The 14992-nt window shown below is 32.4% G+C and overlaps 1 long non-coding RNA gene across 2 annotated transcripts; it reads left to right on the top strand.

The window, feature by feature from the left end:
- The first annotated feature begins 8841 nt into the window (after positions 1-8841).
- Positions 8842-12923, top strand: LOC124940219. 2 transcript variants are annotated; one of them, XR_007099449.1, is made up of 4 exons: positions 8842-9076; positions 10766-10802; positions 11599-11713; positions 12410-12923. It is a non-coding gene; the product is annotated as an uncharacterized LOC124940219 (long non-coding RNA). The 2 variants fall into 2 exon arrangements; XR_007099448.1 differs by having other exon boundaries at positions 11599-11696; positions 12410-12921.
- The last annotated feature ends 2069 nt before the right edge of the window (positions 12924-14992 follow it).

The raw sequence follows: 14992 nt of genomic DNA, 5'->3' as shown, positions 1-14992 counted from the left end.
AATTGTATTTAAGTAGAATGGTGTTCGTCTTGAAAATAGATTATTAATTGTATTGTATTGTATAAATATATAGTGTAGAGAAGTTGTATAGGTAATTTAGGAAGTTTAGTGTAGAAAAGTTGTATAGGTAATTTAGGAAGTTTAGATATATATATATTCCTTTTTTTTAGTTTAGGAATATATATATATAAACTTCCTAAATGACTTATATAACTTCTTTAATTTTAATTTCATGAACACTATAATATATAATTCAATGCAATTAAGAATTAATTTTCAAGACGAACACCATTCTACTTAAATAAAATTATGTCGACAATAATTAATAATTTCAAGTTTTCCGAAGGTTAGGGTGTGCAAATGAGTAAATTCAACCCATATTACCTAACATATATTCAACCCATATCAAATTTCGTCAACCCATTATCCAACCCATATTAAAGAATAATATGGGTTAGGTATGGGCTAGGTAACCCAAACTAAATTTTAGTTTGTAACACATTTATTACGTTTTTTACTCATTTAATATTTAACACGTTTTTGTCCCTGTTAACAAATTTTGATCCGTTGTTTTACCTAATTTAATATGTTTTTGAATTATTCAACACGTTTTTAAATCGTTTAACTAATATTTAATTCGTTTGACCTGTTTTGACTCGCTTAATACTTTTTTAGTTTTAACAATTATATAACTCATTATTCTCAAACTCATTAGCCACAAACTCTAGAAAGAGAGAGAAAGTTTTAGAGATTTTTAAGGAAGCACGATCAGCACGATCGGCACACGACACGATAGGTAAATTCACGACACGATCCGCATAAGCGGCACGATATTGTCTTTGAGTCGGAAGTCATAAATTTGGCGCCAAAATCAGCGTTGATCAAAGGAAATGTGATCGGCACAGGAGGCACGACACGATCGGCACAGACGACACAATAGGCACAGGCGGCACAACCCGATCTGCACGGACAACACGATATTCTCTAGCGACGTTTTATTATGTAGTTGGCTTTGACTGTTATTTTTGGTTTTAATTTTTTTTGCTGCTTTTTTTGGATATGTTGGTTGTCGTTTACTATTTAGTTTGCTCCTCAATCAGGCTGGTCTGAGTTGGGTGGCTTTGCTGGTTCCTTTATTGTAATCTGCTGCTATAGATTACTGTTGTTGATTTCTTATGCATGTATGAATTGTTGATAATTGCTAAGGCATTTGGTTGTTTGTTGCGCAGGTTGAGCCACGATGAGCCTACGCTCAACCAGCCTCCTCAACCGAACTAAAAGCATAAGGAAAAATAAAGGAAATCTAGAGAAATTGGCTGAAAGTGCTGCCACTTCTTCTAGGTGTCCGACCGGTCACAACGTTGTTGATGTAGATGACGCCAACTTCAATCCAACTGTTGCATCGACCACTCACATGGCTGGTCTATCAACCGGTCGCGCCTATCTCCCGACTCATCTCCCAAATGGCCATGACGCCCCTCCCTTGACCGGTCATGTATCCTCCACCCCAACCGTCCTGGCTGCTGTCAACTAAACCATTAATGCTACTCCTTCGACAGGACATGTCGCTGCTACCCTGACCAGTCACGATGCTATTTTTTCAATCGGGCTCATCTCAACCACTACGACATGTCACGACATCCCCACCCTGACCGCTCAAATCCCCGATAAGTCGTGGACCATTGGACGAAATGAAATCGCAAATCTAGCGGGCATTAGGAACTAAATTCTCAAATCCGCCACCCAGTTCCAAAGGCATGAACTTGTCATGACCAATGAAATGAGCGAGTAAATCATTTGTCAATTCAAAATCCGATTCGAGCAAGATTGGAACTCATTCGACAAAACCGAATATGAGGAAATTGTTCTGTGGTCGGTTAGTGTCATGAGGGAGTTCTACAACTTCCCCAAAACCTATGCCTACACTACACAAACAAATGCAAACCGAACATGGCAAACCAATAAGGTTTGGGAAAAAAACGGGACAACTAATGCATACAAGCTCAATGTGGATCCTAGCCTAAAAATTAAAACGCTCGAACACCCGCTCCAAATCGAACTCCCCCTAGAAATTGAAGAGGAATGCGTCAACGATTGGAAGCGAGTTGTCGTCAGTCACTTCATGGGATCCCACAAGGCCCCATTCCGAGCAATCAAGGTCGCCCTTTTCCGACAATGGAGCAAAACGTAACTTAAAAAAGTCAAAGTCAACGACTTTGGCTTTTTCTTCCTCACTTTTGGCACGGAGACCGAAGCCCAATCTATTGTCGACTCAGATTTTACCTTCATGTTCAGCTTATGTTTCAAGCTTGCCAAATGGAATGAAGAAATGGACATCAATAGCAAACCACCACAATCTGAACAAGTATGGTGAGACTAAGAAACATTTCACCGCACCTTTGTAATACCAAAGCACTTGCCTACCTCACCGAACTCATTAGAAAATCGTTTAAGTTTGATCCCAACTATGACTCGTTTGAACGAGTCACATTTGCCCGTGTTTGCATTAAGATTCATTTAACGAGTACAAAACCGGAAAAATTCGAGTTAAGATGCCGAAATGGAAACATGGTTGTCATTGAGGTCATGTATGAGCAGCCGGAAAAAGAGAACGGGAAAAAGTAAAAGAAACCCGTGGACACCCCCGAATAAGAGAATCTCAATGTGCTTAAGAAATCCAATATCGAAATCCTCAAAACAAATGAAAACCACAACGAATACGTGAACGAGAACCAAACTGATCCCGATCCCACCGAGCCTGAAACCGAGGCCCTTTTCCCACTAATTAGGTTCGAAAAGCCCGACGTCGACGTGGATGACAGCGAAAGCCAAAACATCTCAAAAACCTTGAGCTCCGAAACCAAAGAAAGTTGCAACGTTATCAAAAAACCACCTTAAGGGAAACAACTCATACGCTCAACTCCAAACTCAAGCCCAAAAGAAAAAAAGTGACCGGAGAAGCTAGAAAAGACGAAGAAGTCGAAACTCTATCCGAAAATATATCCAAAAAGACATAAAGGTGACAAGAAAGAAGGAAAGAAAGAACAAGGGCCAAGACAAGAGAGACGAGTCCGAGGAAATCAACCCATATCGTCTTGTTTTAGTTGATTGATTGTTAGTTTCATTCCTTATTCACTTTTGTACTATGATTTAATGTCCGTTTGCGTTTCTTAGGCCAACTTTGGATTTCTTATGGCCGTCGTGTGTTAACTTTGAGCAAACTGTTATAAGCTCAATTTCAGCTCTTGTACTCCTTTTACCCATTTTGGGTCTTTTTAATTAATGGCGTAAGACATTTCTAAAAAATAGAGTATGTAACTCATTTTAATCCATTTCACGCGATTTTGGCATGTTTAACACATTTTTGACATATTTAACACTTTTTTAGCACGCTTAACATGTTTTGACATGTTTAATACGTTTTTGGCACGTTTAACACGTTTTGACATGTTTAACACGTTTTTCACTCGTTTAATACATTTTTTACATGTTTAACACATTTTTAACATGTTTAACACGTTTTTGGCACGTTTAATACGTTTTCGACATATTTAACACGTTTAACACGTTTTTCACACATTTAACACATTTTTCCATGTTTAACACGTTTGGGCACGTTAATCACGTTTTGGCACGTTTGACACATTTTAACATGTTTAACACATTTTGACATGTTTAACAATTTTTGGTCTGTTTAACACATTTGTGACACATTTAACATTTTCGGTTTATTTAATTTATTTTTTGTTCAGTCTAATATGTCTTTGACATTATTATATGTATTTTGATCGGTTTAACATAGATTTAATTTTTTAAAATTATTTTGATATTTTAATTACTAAATTAGTTGAAAAAAATAATAAGTGAGATTAATAAGGATTATTTAAATAATCTTTTAATCATTCATACTAATTAAAGTTTAAGTATGGTATATTCTGTTAATTTTCATAAATAAATTAATTCATTAAAGAGTTTTAAAATAATAGTAATATGTTAATTCTATATGGCTAGACTGTAATTAATAAATATATTACTAATAAGTCTTAAAATTTTCAATTATTTTTCATTTGAATATAATGGAGATCAATGTAGTAAAAATTAAGAGAATATATTGGAGTTGGAAGATGGTTAGTTTATATTGGATTGATAAAAAAGAATTAAAATAAGTTTATTTAATTTGGGTAACCCTAACCCAACCCAAATTTACTTACCCAAATTAATATTTTAAGGTTTGGGATAGGGTTGGAATTTGGGTCAACCCAAGATATAATCACCCTACCGAAGATTTAAGAATTCACGTCGTCGATGACAATGTTGTTTGCTTGAAACTACTGTGCATGGCTCTTCATAAATGCAAATATAAAAGTATTTTTTAATTTCAATTTACCAATATTATAAGTACTAAAAATCTACATACCCAATTTATAATATTAATATAATTATTTTAATTTGTTTTTAAATAAATAAATAAAAATAATTAACTCCAAGCCAAAACCTAATTAAAAAAATTAATTAGATTAATTATTTTGATAATTAAGACCTTATTAATTAAGAAAAATGATCAAACAAAATAAATAAAATTATTAGGGATAAATATGGTACGCATATTATCTCAAAATAATTTTAGAAAAAATCAAAGGATTAAAATAAATATTTTATCATGAAATGTGGTACCCATTTCAACCCAAAAATTATTTATTTAACCCTAAAATATATAAAAAAAATAAAATAAATTGACAAATATTTTCATATTTTGTTTATTTTAAAATATCAAAATTAAAGCCAAAAGGGTGAAATAAAAATCAATTTAAACATACCTTTAAAGTTTTAAAATAAAAATAAATATATTTGTAATCGAGTGTAATTGAAGTACATATTTATTGCTACAGTCGGAACCGCGTCCATCAGATAAGCGTTGTAATCTAATACAACGCCTCAGACACGCCCGCGTTGCCCGTTGCAACTGAAAGAGCGTGTGCCAGCGAAGCAGCGATCTGACTAACGTGAGTAATAGCTTCGTCCGCGACCAGAACGCAATGGAACGACAATAGACCACTCCACACCCACATTCTTGCCCGTAACGACATCGTTTCACTCCTTAATTATCTTCTTCATCGCGATTATCGAAGGGATAAGATAAAATCCCATCTTTGATTTTTCAAAAATTAAACTTAGTCGATAGTCCATATTTTTGGCTAATTCCATAGGTGGAATGATCACCCTACCACGATGATCATTTCCCCTATAACCTTAGGCATCATTAGTGCATATTTTGGCAAGTTGATCCAAGAATAGCCAAAACGCCATTAATGGCTTTGGCTGATTCAGCCCACTTGAAGCCCTCAACCGACTTCGGGAGGCTATAAATAGCTTCCCTCAACAATTCTGAAGCCAAGAGATCAAGTTTCCAACTTCAAATCGAAAATTATAGATAATCCGCCATTGAAGCTCCAAGCTTCTAGATTATTCAAAATTTCGTGTAAGGCCTTAAAGCTTGGATTTAAGCATTCCTAAAGCTTCCTTAAGCCCTAAAGAGTGTTCTTCAAATATTATTATGATTAGAATCAACTTTTAATTCATACTTTCAGTTTTAATTTGAAATTTTATATTTCAATTTTCACAAGTTTGTATACTGTCTGGTTGTGGATTTTAAGATTGTAAATCGATCCTAGGATCACCTTAAGCTTTCTATTTAGTTGGAATCAATCAACCAACCTTAAATAGAAAAAACCCAAATTTGAATTTTGAAAATCCAAAACTCGGGTTTGTTGTTCTTGTGTTAATCCTCAAGAACAGCTGCCCAAAAGCTTCCTAACATGTTTCTAATTTTGTTGGGCAACTAATTGAATAATGTTTGATCCATCCTGATCATATTTGATCAAAATCAAAAAAATTAAAATAATTGAAAATTCTAAGTTCTCAAATTGGTCAAAATGAGTAGCTTGTGTTCATGTCTTGGTACCAATCAAGTATATGAAGTATAAGGAAGCTATTCGCAAACTCCTTACACTTCAATACAACTTTAAAACTAAACACCCAATTTTTTTCTACAAACTGTTTTTGAAAAAATCGATCATCACTTAGGTTGATTGATACCTTGGGATGTTGTTCTAAATGTTCATAAGAGTTTTATGAAGCTACCTAGGCCCATAGATAGAAGAATCAAAGTCTCCATCAAATATACAAAACTTGCAATTTTGATGTTCTTGAGGACCGAGATGTCCGACCGAGAAATTTAAACTAGGATCGAGACTTTTCAGCCATGACCCAGTGGTCTGACCGGTGTTCTTCAGTTAGGACCAAGATGTCTGGCCGAGGATTTTTTACATCCGACCGAGAAAGTTAACCTAGGACTAAGGAATCTCGCACCCGAAAGAGAATTCCTAAACTTAGGACCAATAAAGTTAGCCCCAACTAACCTAAGACTAGTGGTTTTTACACCCCGACCGAGAATTCTAGCCAAGGACCGAGAATCCTTAACACCCAAACTGAGGCTTTTCAGCTAGACTGATAGGTTTGACCAGGGATCCTAAACCCCAATCGAGAGGCTCTTGACGTATGAACGTATGCCCTTAGCCTTCGACCGATAAAAATGAATCCAAAACCTAGGACACAGGTCCTAAGGCTTGTTTGGTTCACATTTTCAAAACCCAAAATTATTATTTTTTAATTTTGGAACCCAAACCATTTTATAAAAATCCCGAAAAAATAGAAAATGATTTCAAAATATTTTTGGTATATTTCCACAGAAAATATTTTGACAAATGCATGTTTAGAATTTATGTTTAAACCTAATGCCTTTAAAAACTGATGTTCTTCAAGTATGTTCCTCCTTAGTCAACGTCATCCGCAACAAATACCAGCATTTAAATAATTGTTGTTAAAATTTTGTAAATACGCACAAACCTACGTATGTCTAGGACCGTCCGAATAATCAGTTAAAATAAAACGTTATGCAATCGATTTTTAAAAAGCCAAATTTATAAGTAAAGACCGTTTTTAAAATGGGTACGAAGGATGAAGCGCGAAAGTCGTTTCACGAGTATTACCAAACTCGAACTAAAACGAAACTTTAGCTAAAAATACGTTTATACACGTAAGCATTTTTATTGATTTTTAAAAAACAATTGGGGATTTTATTTTTAAATAAACAATCTTTTTAATTAATTATTTTTAATTAATTTAAACACATATTTTCAAATAATCAAATTTTAATATAATTATAATAAATCTAAAGATTATTTTGACTTAACCCAAATTAATTATTTTTATAATTAATTTTAAAAGTTGTCAGAGATTATTTAAAATATTTTAAAATAATATTTTATTTTAAAAAGATTTCTGACATGCAAACCAATATTGAAATTATAGAACCTCGAGCCATTCCGGTCCCATGAGGGTTTCGAGGGTTATAGCTTTCTAACTACTCTATTGGGGATTAAATGTTTAAATCGAAAACATAAACTTGACTTTTGGAAAGAAAAAAAACGTTTGCACCACGTTTTCAACTTAATAGGCATGTCCTAAACGGTACAACACATAAGGGACTCATAGAGTTTTGCCTATTAAATGTCATTACATGTAAAGGGTACACAACCCTCATATTACTTGCAAAGAAGTACACGATTGAGATTAGTACTTCTACACCTATGTGCAAATATTATCAATGAAAAATGACAATTTGTTACAAAACGAGTGATGTTACAAGAGGAAAAATTAGAATGCAAGGGATCGACCCCACCCTTTGGCGATGGGCCTTCCTATTTCGGCAAGTTGTTCCAAGAAGAGCCAAAACGCTATTAATGGCTTCATCTAATTCAGTCCACTTGAAGCCCTCAACTGACTTCGGGAGGTTATAATTAGCATCCCTCAATAATTCTGAAGCCAAGAGATCAAGTCTCCAGCTTCAAATAGAAAGGTTCAGAAAATCCGCTATTGAGGCTCCAAGCTTCTGGATTTTACGAAATTTTGTGTAAGGCCTTAAAGCTTGGACTTGAGCATCACTAAAGTTTTTCTAAAGTCTAAGGAGTGTTCTACAATCCTTGATATTATTTCAATCACCCTTTAATTCATATTTCTAGTTTGAATTTGATATTTGATATTTCAGTTTTCACAAGTTTATATATTGTCTAGTTGTTAGATATTAATATTGGAAATCGATCCTAGGATCATTTCCAAGTTTTTTGTTTAGGTTAAAATCTTTTAATCAACCTTAAACAAAAAAACTCTGTAAAAATCCAAAATTTAAATTAACTGTTCTTGGGCTAATCCTCAAAAACAGCTACCTAGAAAGCTTCCCAACTTGTTTCTAATAATGTTGGACAACTATTTAAATGATGTTTGATCCATCCCGATCATGTTTAATCAATATAATTGAAAATTTTGAGTTCTTAAATTGGTCAAAATGAACAACTAGTATTCATGTTTTGGTATAATCAAGTATATGAAGTATATAAAAAAACTATTGACAAACTTTTACACTTCAAAATAACTTTAAAACCAAAAACTCAAATTTTGACTAAAATAGTTTTTTAACAAATCGACACCTTGGTCGATTGATACATTGGGATGATGTTCTAAATGTTTATTGGAGTTTTGCGAAACTACTCAATCCCTTAAATAGAAGAATCCAAGCCTGAAATTTTTATGTTCTTGAGGACCGAGAAATTTAACATATGATTAATTACAATAATTTAATTATAATTAATAGTTCAAAATTAATGTATTTATAATTTTGCAGGTTAAAAATCAAACAAATCTAAAACAGTGTCGTTTTGAATACAATTTCTTCTTATTTCGATTCTGGCTGAAATCGAACAGAAAAACTCTTTCTATGAAGAGGAGCAAAATTTGTCGTTTCCATGAAGAATCAATCAAAATAAAAAGAGATAGTAGAGAGAAGATACGGCTATAGCAAAAAGAGACTATTGATTTCGGGTTTTATTTTTGAAGTGACGATTGATTGATTGATTGGGTTTGACAACTCGCAAGAATCGGTTGAATACGGCTCTAGCAAGCCAAAAGAAGCTAGTTGTTCGTGACTCAAGTAAATCACCACTCTATATGTGATTCGTGTGTAAGTTCAATGCTCTCCAATTCCTAATTATCCTCTCTTATGTCTCTTACTCTGTTATATAATTTGTTTTCAAGCTTTTAGGGTTTGATGTTCTACTCATCATTATTGTTCATATGATATGAAAAAGCGATATATAGTAGAGAGAAGTAGTTTTTGAATCCTCGTTAATCCTTGTCCTGCGTCGCTTGTGATTCTGATTTCCCTTAATTTCAGGTTCTTACTCTCTGTCTTCTTGATATTCACATGGAGAACAGAGAACAGAGAAGAGTAGAAATTATTTCTATAGATTCACATGGAGAAGAATTTGAGAAACAATAGGGGATTACTTAGCCTTATGATGAGTAAAATTTTTCATTTGAGTGAAATGTGTTGATTCTTATGTGCATTATCTAAATATAACCATAGATTGCGCAACGTTCAATTTTTTTTATCCTTGTGAATGACAACTATGCTATAGAAACTCCTGTAGTACAACTATACCCACTTATAATTTGTGTTTTATGATAGTCTTAACTTTGTTGTTATATAGTATTAGGAATGAAGGTTCGACTAACATCGGTTGCATCTTCCTCACGAGCTTCTTCTTCTCCATCCTCTGATTGGTTACTTCTATACTCTTTCTTTGTTCATTTCCCTCTATTTCTCCATCCCTTAGCTCAACCACATATTCCTAAGATGATTCTTTTCTTCTTCAACTTTTAATCTCACTAGTTCTTGAGAAGTAGCACCTAAAAAGCATAATTATTTTGCAAATTTGAGAGGGTCGATTCATCATACAAATTGAAACCCTTTTCCCTTTCAAATCAATAAATTGTAAAGAATGTTGGTTTGCCTGCACAATGATCCTGAAGTGTGTTATATTGCCTGCACAATGATCCTGAAGTGTGTTATATTGCCTGCACAATGATCCTGCCTGCACAATTTCTCTTAATGTTCTTAATGTTCAATGCAATGTTTGATTATTATTTCTTTCCAGTTTGATATATCTTATGATAAATTCATACGCAGAACAAATAAGAAGCTTGAAAAGATTGTACACTATTTATATTCCCGTGGCAACATTTTACAATAATTTTATTTAACGGGTACATTTCCTTTGTTAATTTTAGAGGTTTTGCAACTTTTTTATTAAATTAATACAACTTGATGGATGGGTTGTTTAATCAATTAGTAATTTTAAAATATGCCCTGTGCACTTCAAGTTAAGTGTTTCACTAAATAGGACAATTACTTAGAAGTTGGAAAAGACTCTAGTAGAGAATCTAGAGTTTGTGTAACCACCTTATTGTTTCAATGAGGTGTGATTATGAAGATTTCTAGAAGAGAACAAAGAAGAATTGCGGATGAGATCGTTATTTTAACTTTTGTACTTACAAAGTTGGATCAAAAGTGGCCTGCCGAATTTTTCTATTTCTTGAACATCAGTAGATTGGGATATCAGAGTTCCCCAATGACAACAAACAAACCATTTATGTTTGGTTTGATGCTTAACTTGGGGTATAGTCACTTCCTTAGTCTCTTTTGGTCAAGTTGCATTTATTTCTTCCTCTTAATTTTTATCACATTTTTTTTAGATTAATATTTTTGATGTTTGGATTATCATTTACCTCACAAATAATTTTCAATTTTAACTACTTTTCTCACCATTCAACATCAAATATAAACAGTTATATTTTTACACTCTTGCAGGATGGGCAATCCAATTTAGAAGTTGTCGTTACTTCAGGTTGGCCTTCAGGTTGGCCTGCTTCACTACATATGAATTATATACAGTGTTCTAAACGGCGGTAGGCGGAGCGGTAAGCGACTGCCTACTGCCTCGGGTGCCTAGGCGGTGCCTAAGCGGTGCCTAGGCGGTTGAATATAAATATAATAAAAATGTTCTATAATTATCATTTTACTAAAAAGTCAAATTAATATTCTCTAATATAGTAACATTTAACAAAAATAAGTATGTAGGCGAGCTGGAGAAGAGATAGATGATTAGATGATCTAAGAAGATGTAGATGATCAAGGAGGTGATGTGAATGAGATAAGAAACAGAAAAGAATAAGATAAATGAATTGGAATGTAAAGAGTCATTTCAAAATTTAAATAAATAGTGGGTGATAAAGAATTTTTTTATTAAATATATATACATATATTAATCTTAGTAATTAATTAATTAAAAATAATAAATAATTAAATAATCTGACCGCCTCATGTATAGGCGGAGCGGTGTTGGACCGCCTACCGCCTAGGCACCGCCTAGGCGGCCGCCTCGACCGCCATTTAGAACACTGATTATATAATGATATTAATGCTTAAATTTATGATTTTGTCTAGTTGGTATTTTTTCTGTTTTGGAGTCCTTCCCAAGGACATTATTTATTTTGTGCCAAATACTCTAAATCTTGTTTTTAACCTTTAATTAATTTTTTTTATTTATTTGAAACTTAATTGTGAGGGAAGACGTGAGAAATGAAATTTTATTTTTTGAGAACAGTTTATTTTAACAATATTTTCTCGATATTTATTTGTAGGATATATTGCGTTTTAATAATGTCAACTTGCCAACAATGTTAATGTGAGATGGACTAAGCCTCCCAAAAGAGTGTTTGGCCATGGGTTTTTGACAAAGGTGAGTTCTTGACATAGGTGATTGTAGTTCTTTTCATTCTTAAATGATAAGATGACATGAAGATAAGAAATACAGTTATGAATTTATAACACCATCAAAGCAATTCTTCTAAACTTCAAATATTCAAATATGAAAGAAAATACAATGTTATCTTTAATATTTTTCTAACGTTGGATAATAAACATGACTAAGACCAATGACATGATATCTTCCTTCCTTCTCACAAAATTAGATAGTCTGGTTCGCACATGACTAAGAGCAATGACATGATATCTTCCTTCCTTCTCACAAAATTAGGTAGTCTGGTTCGCTTAACTGAAAATAAACATAAATTCTCAACTTTAGATGATCTTCAATATAAATTATTTTGTGGTACAAATTTAAAATGGTTACTTACCTCTTTCATCATGAAACTAATAAGATCCTCATCGAAAGAGTTATCATCGATGTTCTTCTCCAGCTCTTCTTGTATGTACCTCATATGAGCACTTTTGGTCCATTGATTTTCATCATAAATACGGCTTTCCATATGTAATGGATTCTCAACCATCGTTGTTGGCAAATCCATTTGTGTCCCATTATCTTTAGTTTGACCTATAAATTTTAAAAGTGGTTAGATATTTTTCTATAACTTATTGTGTTATTTCTCTACATTATAATTTTTATTAATAATTAAAAGAAATAATTAAATAAGTTACCTAAATTTGATACAGGCGGTGACATTACTACAATTGAGTTTTGGTCATTGGTTGAAGGTGGTTGAAAAGGAATATCAGCAACACCAAAAGATTTTGGAGGAGCTAGATATGGTTGAAGTCCAATAAATTGATTACGGGTCGGATCGGTACAAAATACTACATTATTTGGAATGGAAAGAACGTTTGTCGTGTTGAACCTATTACACATAAAAGTATTTGGTGTCATAACAGAAGTAGATGCCATTGGTTGTTGAATATTTGTAGATATGGGAGATGCCATGGTCCTCGTAGTTGAAATCTTTCCTTTCTTTAATCCATTTTTGTAATTCTGTTCATCATGAAAGAACAAACCGAATGTTTAAAATATGAATATTTTGTAACATTGTTTAAATTAGTTACCTGTAAATGACTAGCAATGTGACCGCGATTAAGTTGAGGTTCATTCATCATTTCCAATATTTTATTCGGAACAGCTTCTACAAAATTTAAAAAATAACAATTACAAATTTGATTTGTAACATGTAATATATTTGTGTAGGTGATTGAAGAATGTATTACTTGATCCGAGTTTATCAACAACATCAGCAAATTTGTCTTGTAGAGGTTTCGACCAGGAGACCCTAGGTTTCTTTGGAGCGCACTCTTTCTCTTCAACTTTGTTTTCCCTTTCTCTTATCATGGGAGTCTTAGGTTTCATGGAAGTCGTTGATATTGGTGTATCGAACAATTTCTTCCTGAGAACATGTTGCCAAATGTTTCTAAGAACCTCTATGCGAACAGGCTTTACAAGGTAGTCTCGAGCTCCATTTATCACACCTTTTAACACCATATCTTTGTTGTCGTTTTCAGATATAACTATAAGCAAAGAAAATATAATAGATCAATTTTGACATGATCTAGCATACATGAAGAAAAAAATAGAACAAAAATTTAGTGACTTACTTATGACCGGAATTACAATTTCAAGTGTTATGATCTTCAAGAACTCAAAATCAACCATATGTTTGGTTTGAGTAATGAAAATGTCATATTCATCTTTGTTCTTCCTCAATAATTCAAGAGCTTCAGTTGTTTCGGTAGTTGCAGTAACTACATTTCAAAAAAAAATATATTAATAATAATTAAATTAATATAGAAAATAATTTAACATATATAATTGTTTTGTTCTATCTAATCATAATTTTGTTTGAGTTTAACCAACATGACTTATATAGAAAGCAATTTTTTTTTTACAATCTAATCATAATTTTAAAAGAGATGTTTTTAGTTAAAATTTATAATTGTGGTTGGGCAAACCAAGATTTATATGTTATCACAACAATCAATATTGAAAGATTGCGTAACAATGATAATATGTAATTGTTAAATAACATTGGTGCATTGAAATTAAAAAATACCTTTATATTTGCATTCATGAAGATCCATGCACAGTAGTTTCAAGCAATCGACATTGTCATCCACGACGAGAACTCTTAAGCCTTCGGGAAACTTGATATCGTTAGTGATTGTCGACATAATTGTATTTAAGTAGAATGGTATTCGTCTTGAAAATAGATTCTTAATTGCATTGAATTGCATTAGATTGTATATATATATATATAAATAGTGTAGAGAAGTTGTATAGGTGATTTAGGAAGTTTAGATGTATACATATATTCCTTTTTTTAGTTTAGGAATATATATATATAAACTTCCTAAATTACTTATATAACTTTCTTAATTTTAATTTCATCTACATTATGTATATACAATTTAATGCAGTTAAGAATCTATTTTCAAGACGAACACTATTCTACTTAAATACAATTATGTCAATAATAATTAACAATATCAAGTTTCTCGAAAGTTAAGGTGTGCAAATGGGTAAACCCAACACATATTACCTAACTCATTTTCAACCAAAATTAAATTTTGTCAACCCATTATTCAACCCATATTAATGAATAATATGGGTTTGGTATGAGTAACCCAAACTAAATTTTAGTTTGTAACACATTTATTACGTTTTTCACTCATTTAATATTTAACACGTTTTTGTTCCGGTTAACACATTTTGATCCGTTTAACAATTATTTTATTTGTTTTATCTAATTTAATATGTTTTTGACTTATTCAACACGTTTTTAATTTTTTAACTAATATTTGATTCGTTTGACCTGTTTTGACTCGCTTAATACGTTTTTAGTTTTAACAAGTATGTAACTCGTTTTAATTCATTTCACACGTTTTTAGCACTTTTAACATTTTTTTTGCACGCTTAACACGTTATTGGTATATTTAAAACGTTTTTGGCACGTTTAACACAATTTGGATGTTAAACAAGTTTTTGGCACGTTTAACACGTTGTGACATGTTTAACACGTTGAATACATTTTTCAGACGTTTAACATGTTTTTGACATGTTTAACACGTTTTTGACACGTTTAATACGTTTTTGACATGTTTAATACGTTTAATACGTTTTTCACACGTTTAACACGTTTTTGACATGTTTAACACGTATTTACACGTTTAACAAGTTTTGAGCACGTTTAACACGTTTTGGCACGTTTGACACATATTGGCACATTTATCACATTTTTGACATGTTTAACAATT

Source organism: Impatiens glandulifera, chromosome 5 (genome assembly GCF_907164915.1).
Source record: "Impatiens glandulifera chromosome 5, dImpGla2.1, whole genome shotgun sequence".
In the NCBI taxonomy this organism is placed as follows: Eukaryota; Viridiplantae; Streptophyta; class Magnoliopsida; order Ericales; family Balsaminaceae; genus Impatiens; species Impatiens glandulifera.
Note: the sequence above shows the minus strand (reverse complement) of the source record. Positions and strands in the feature narration are given on the sequence as shown.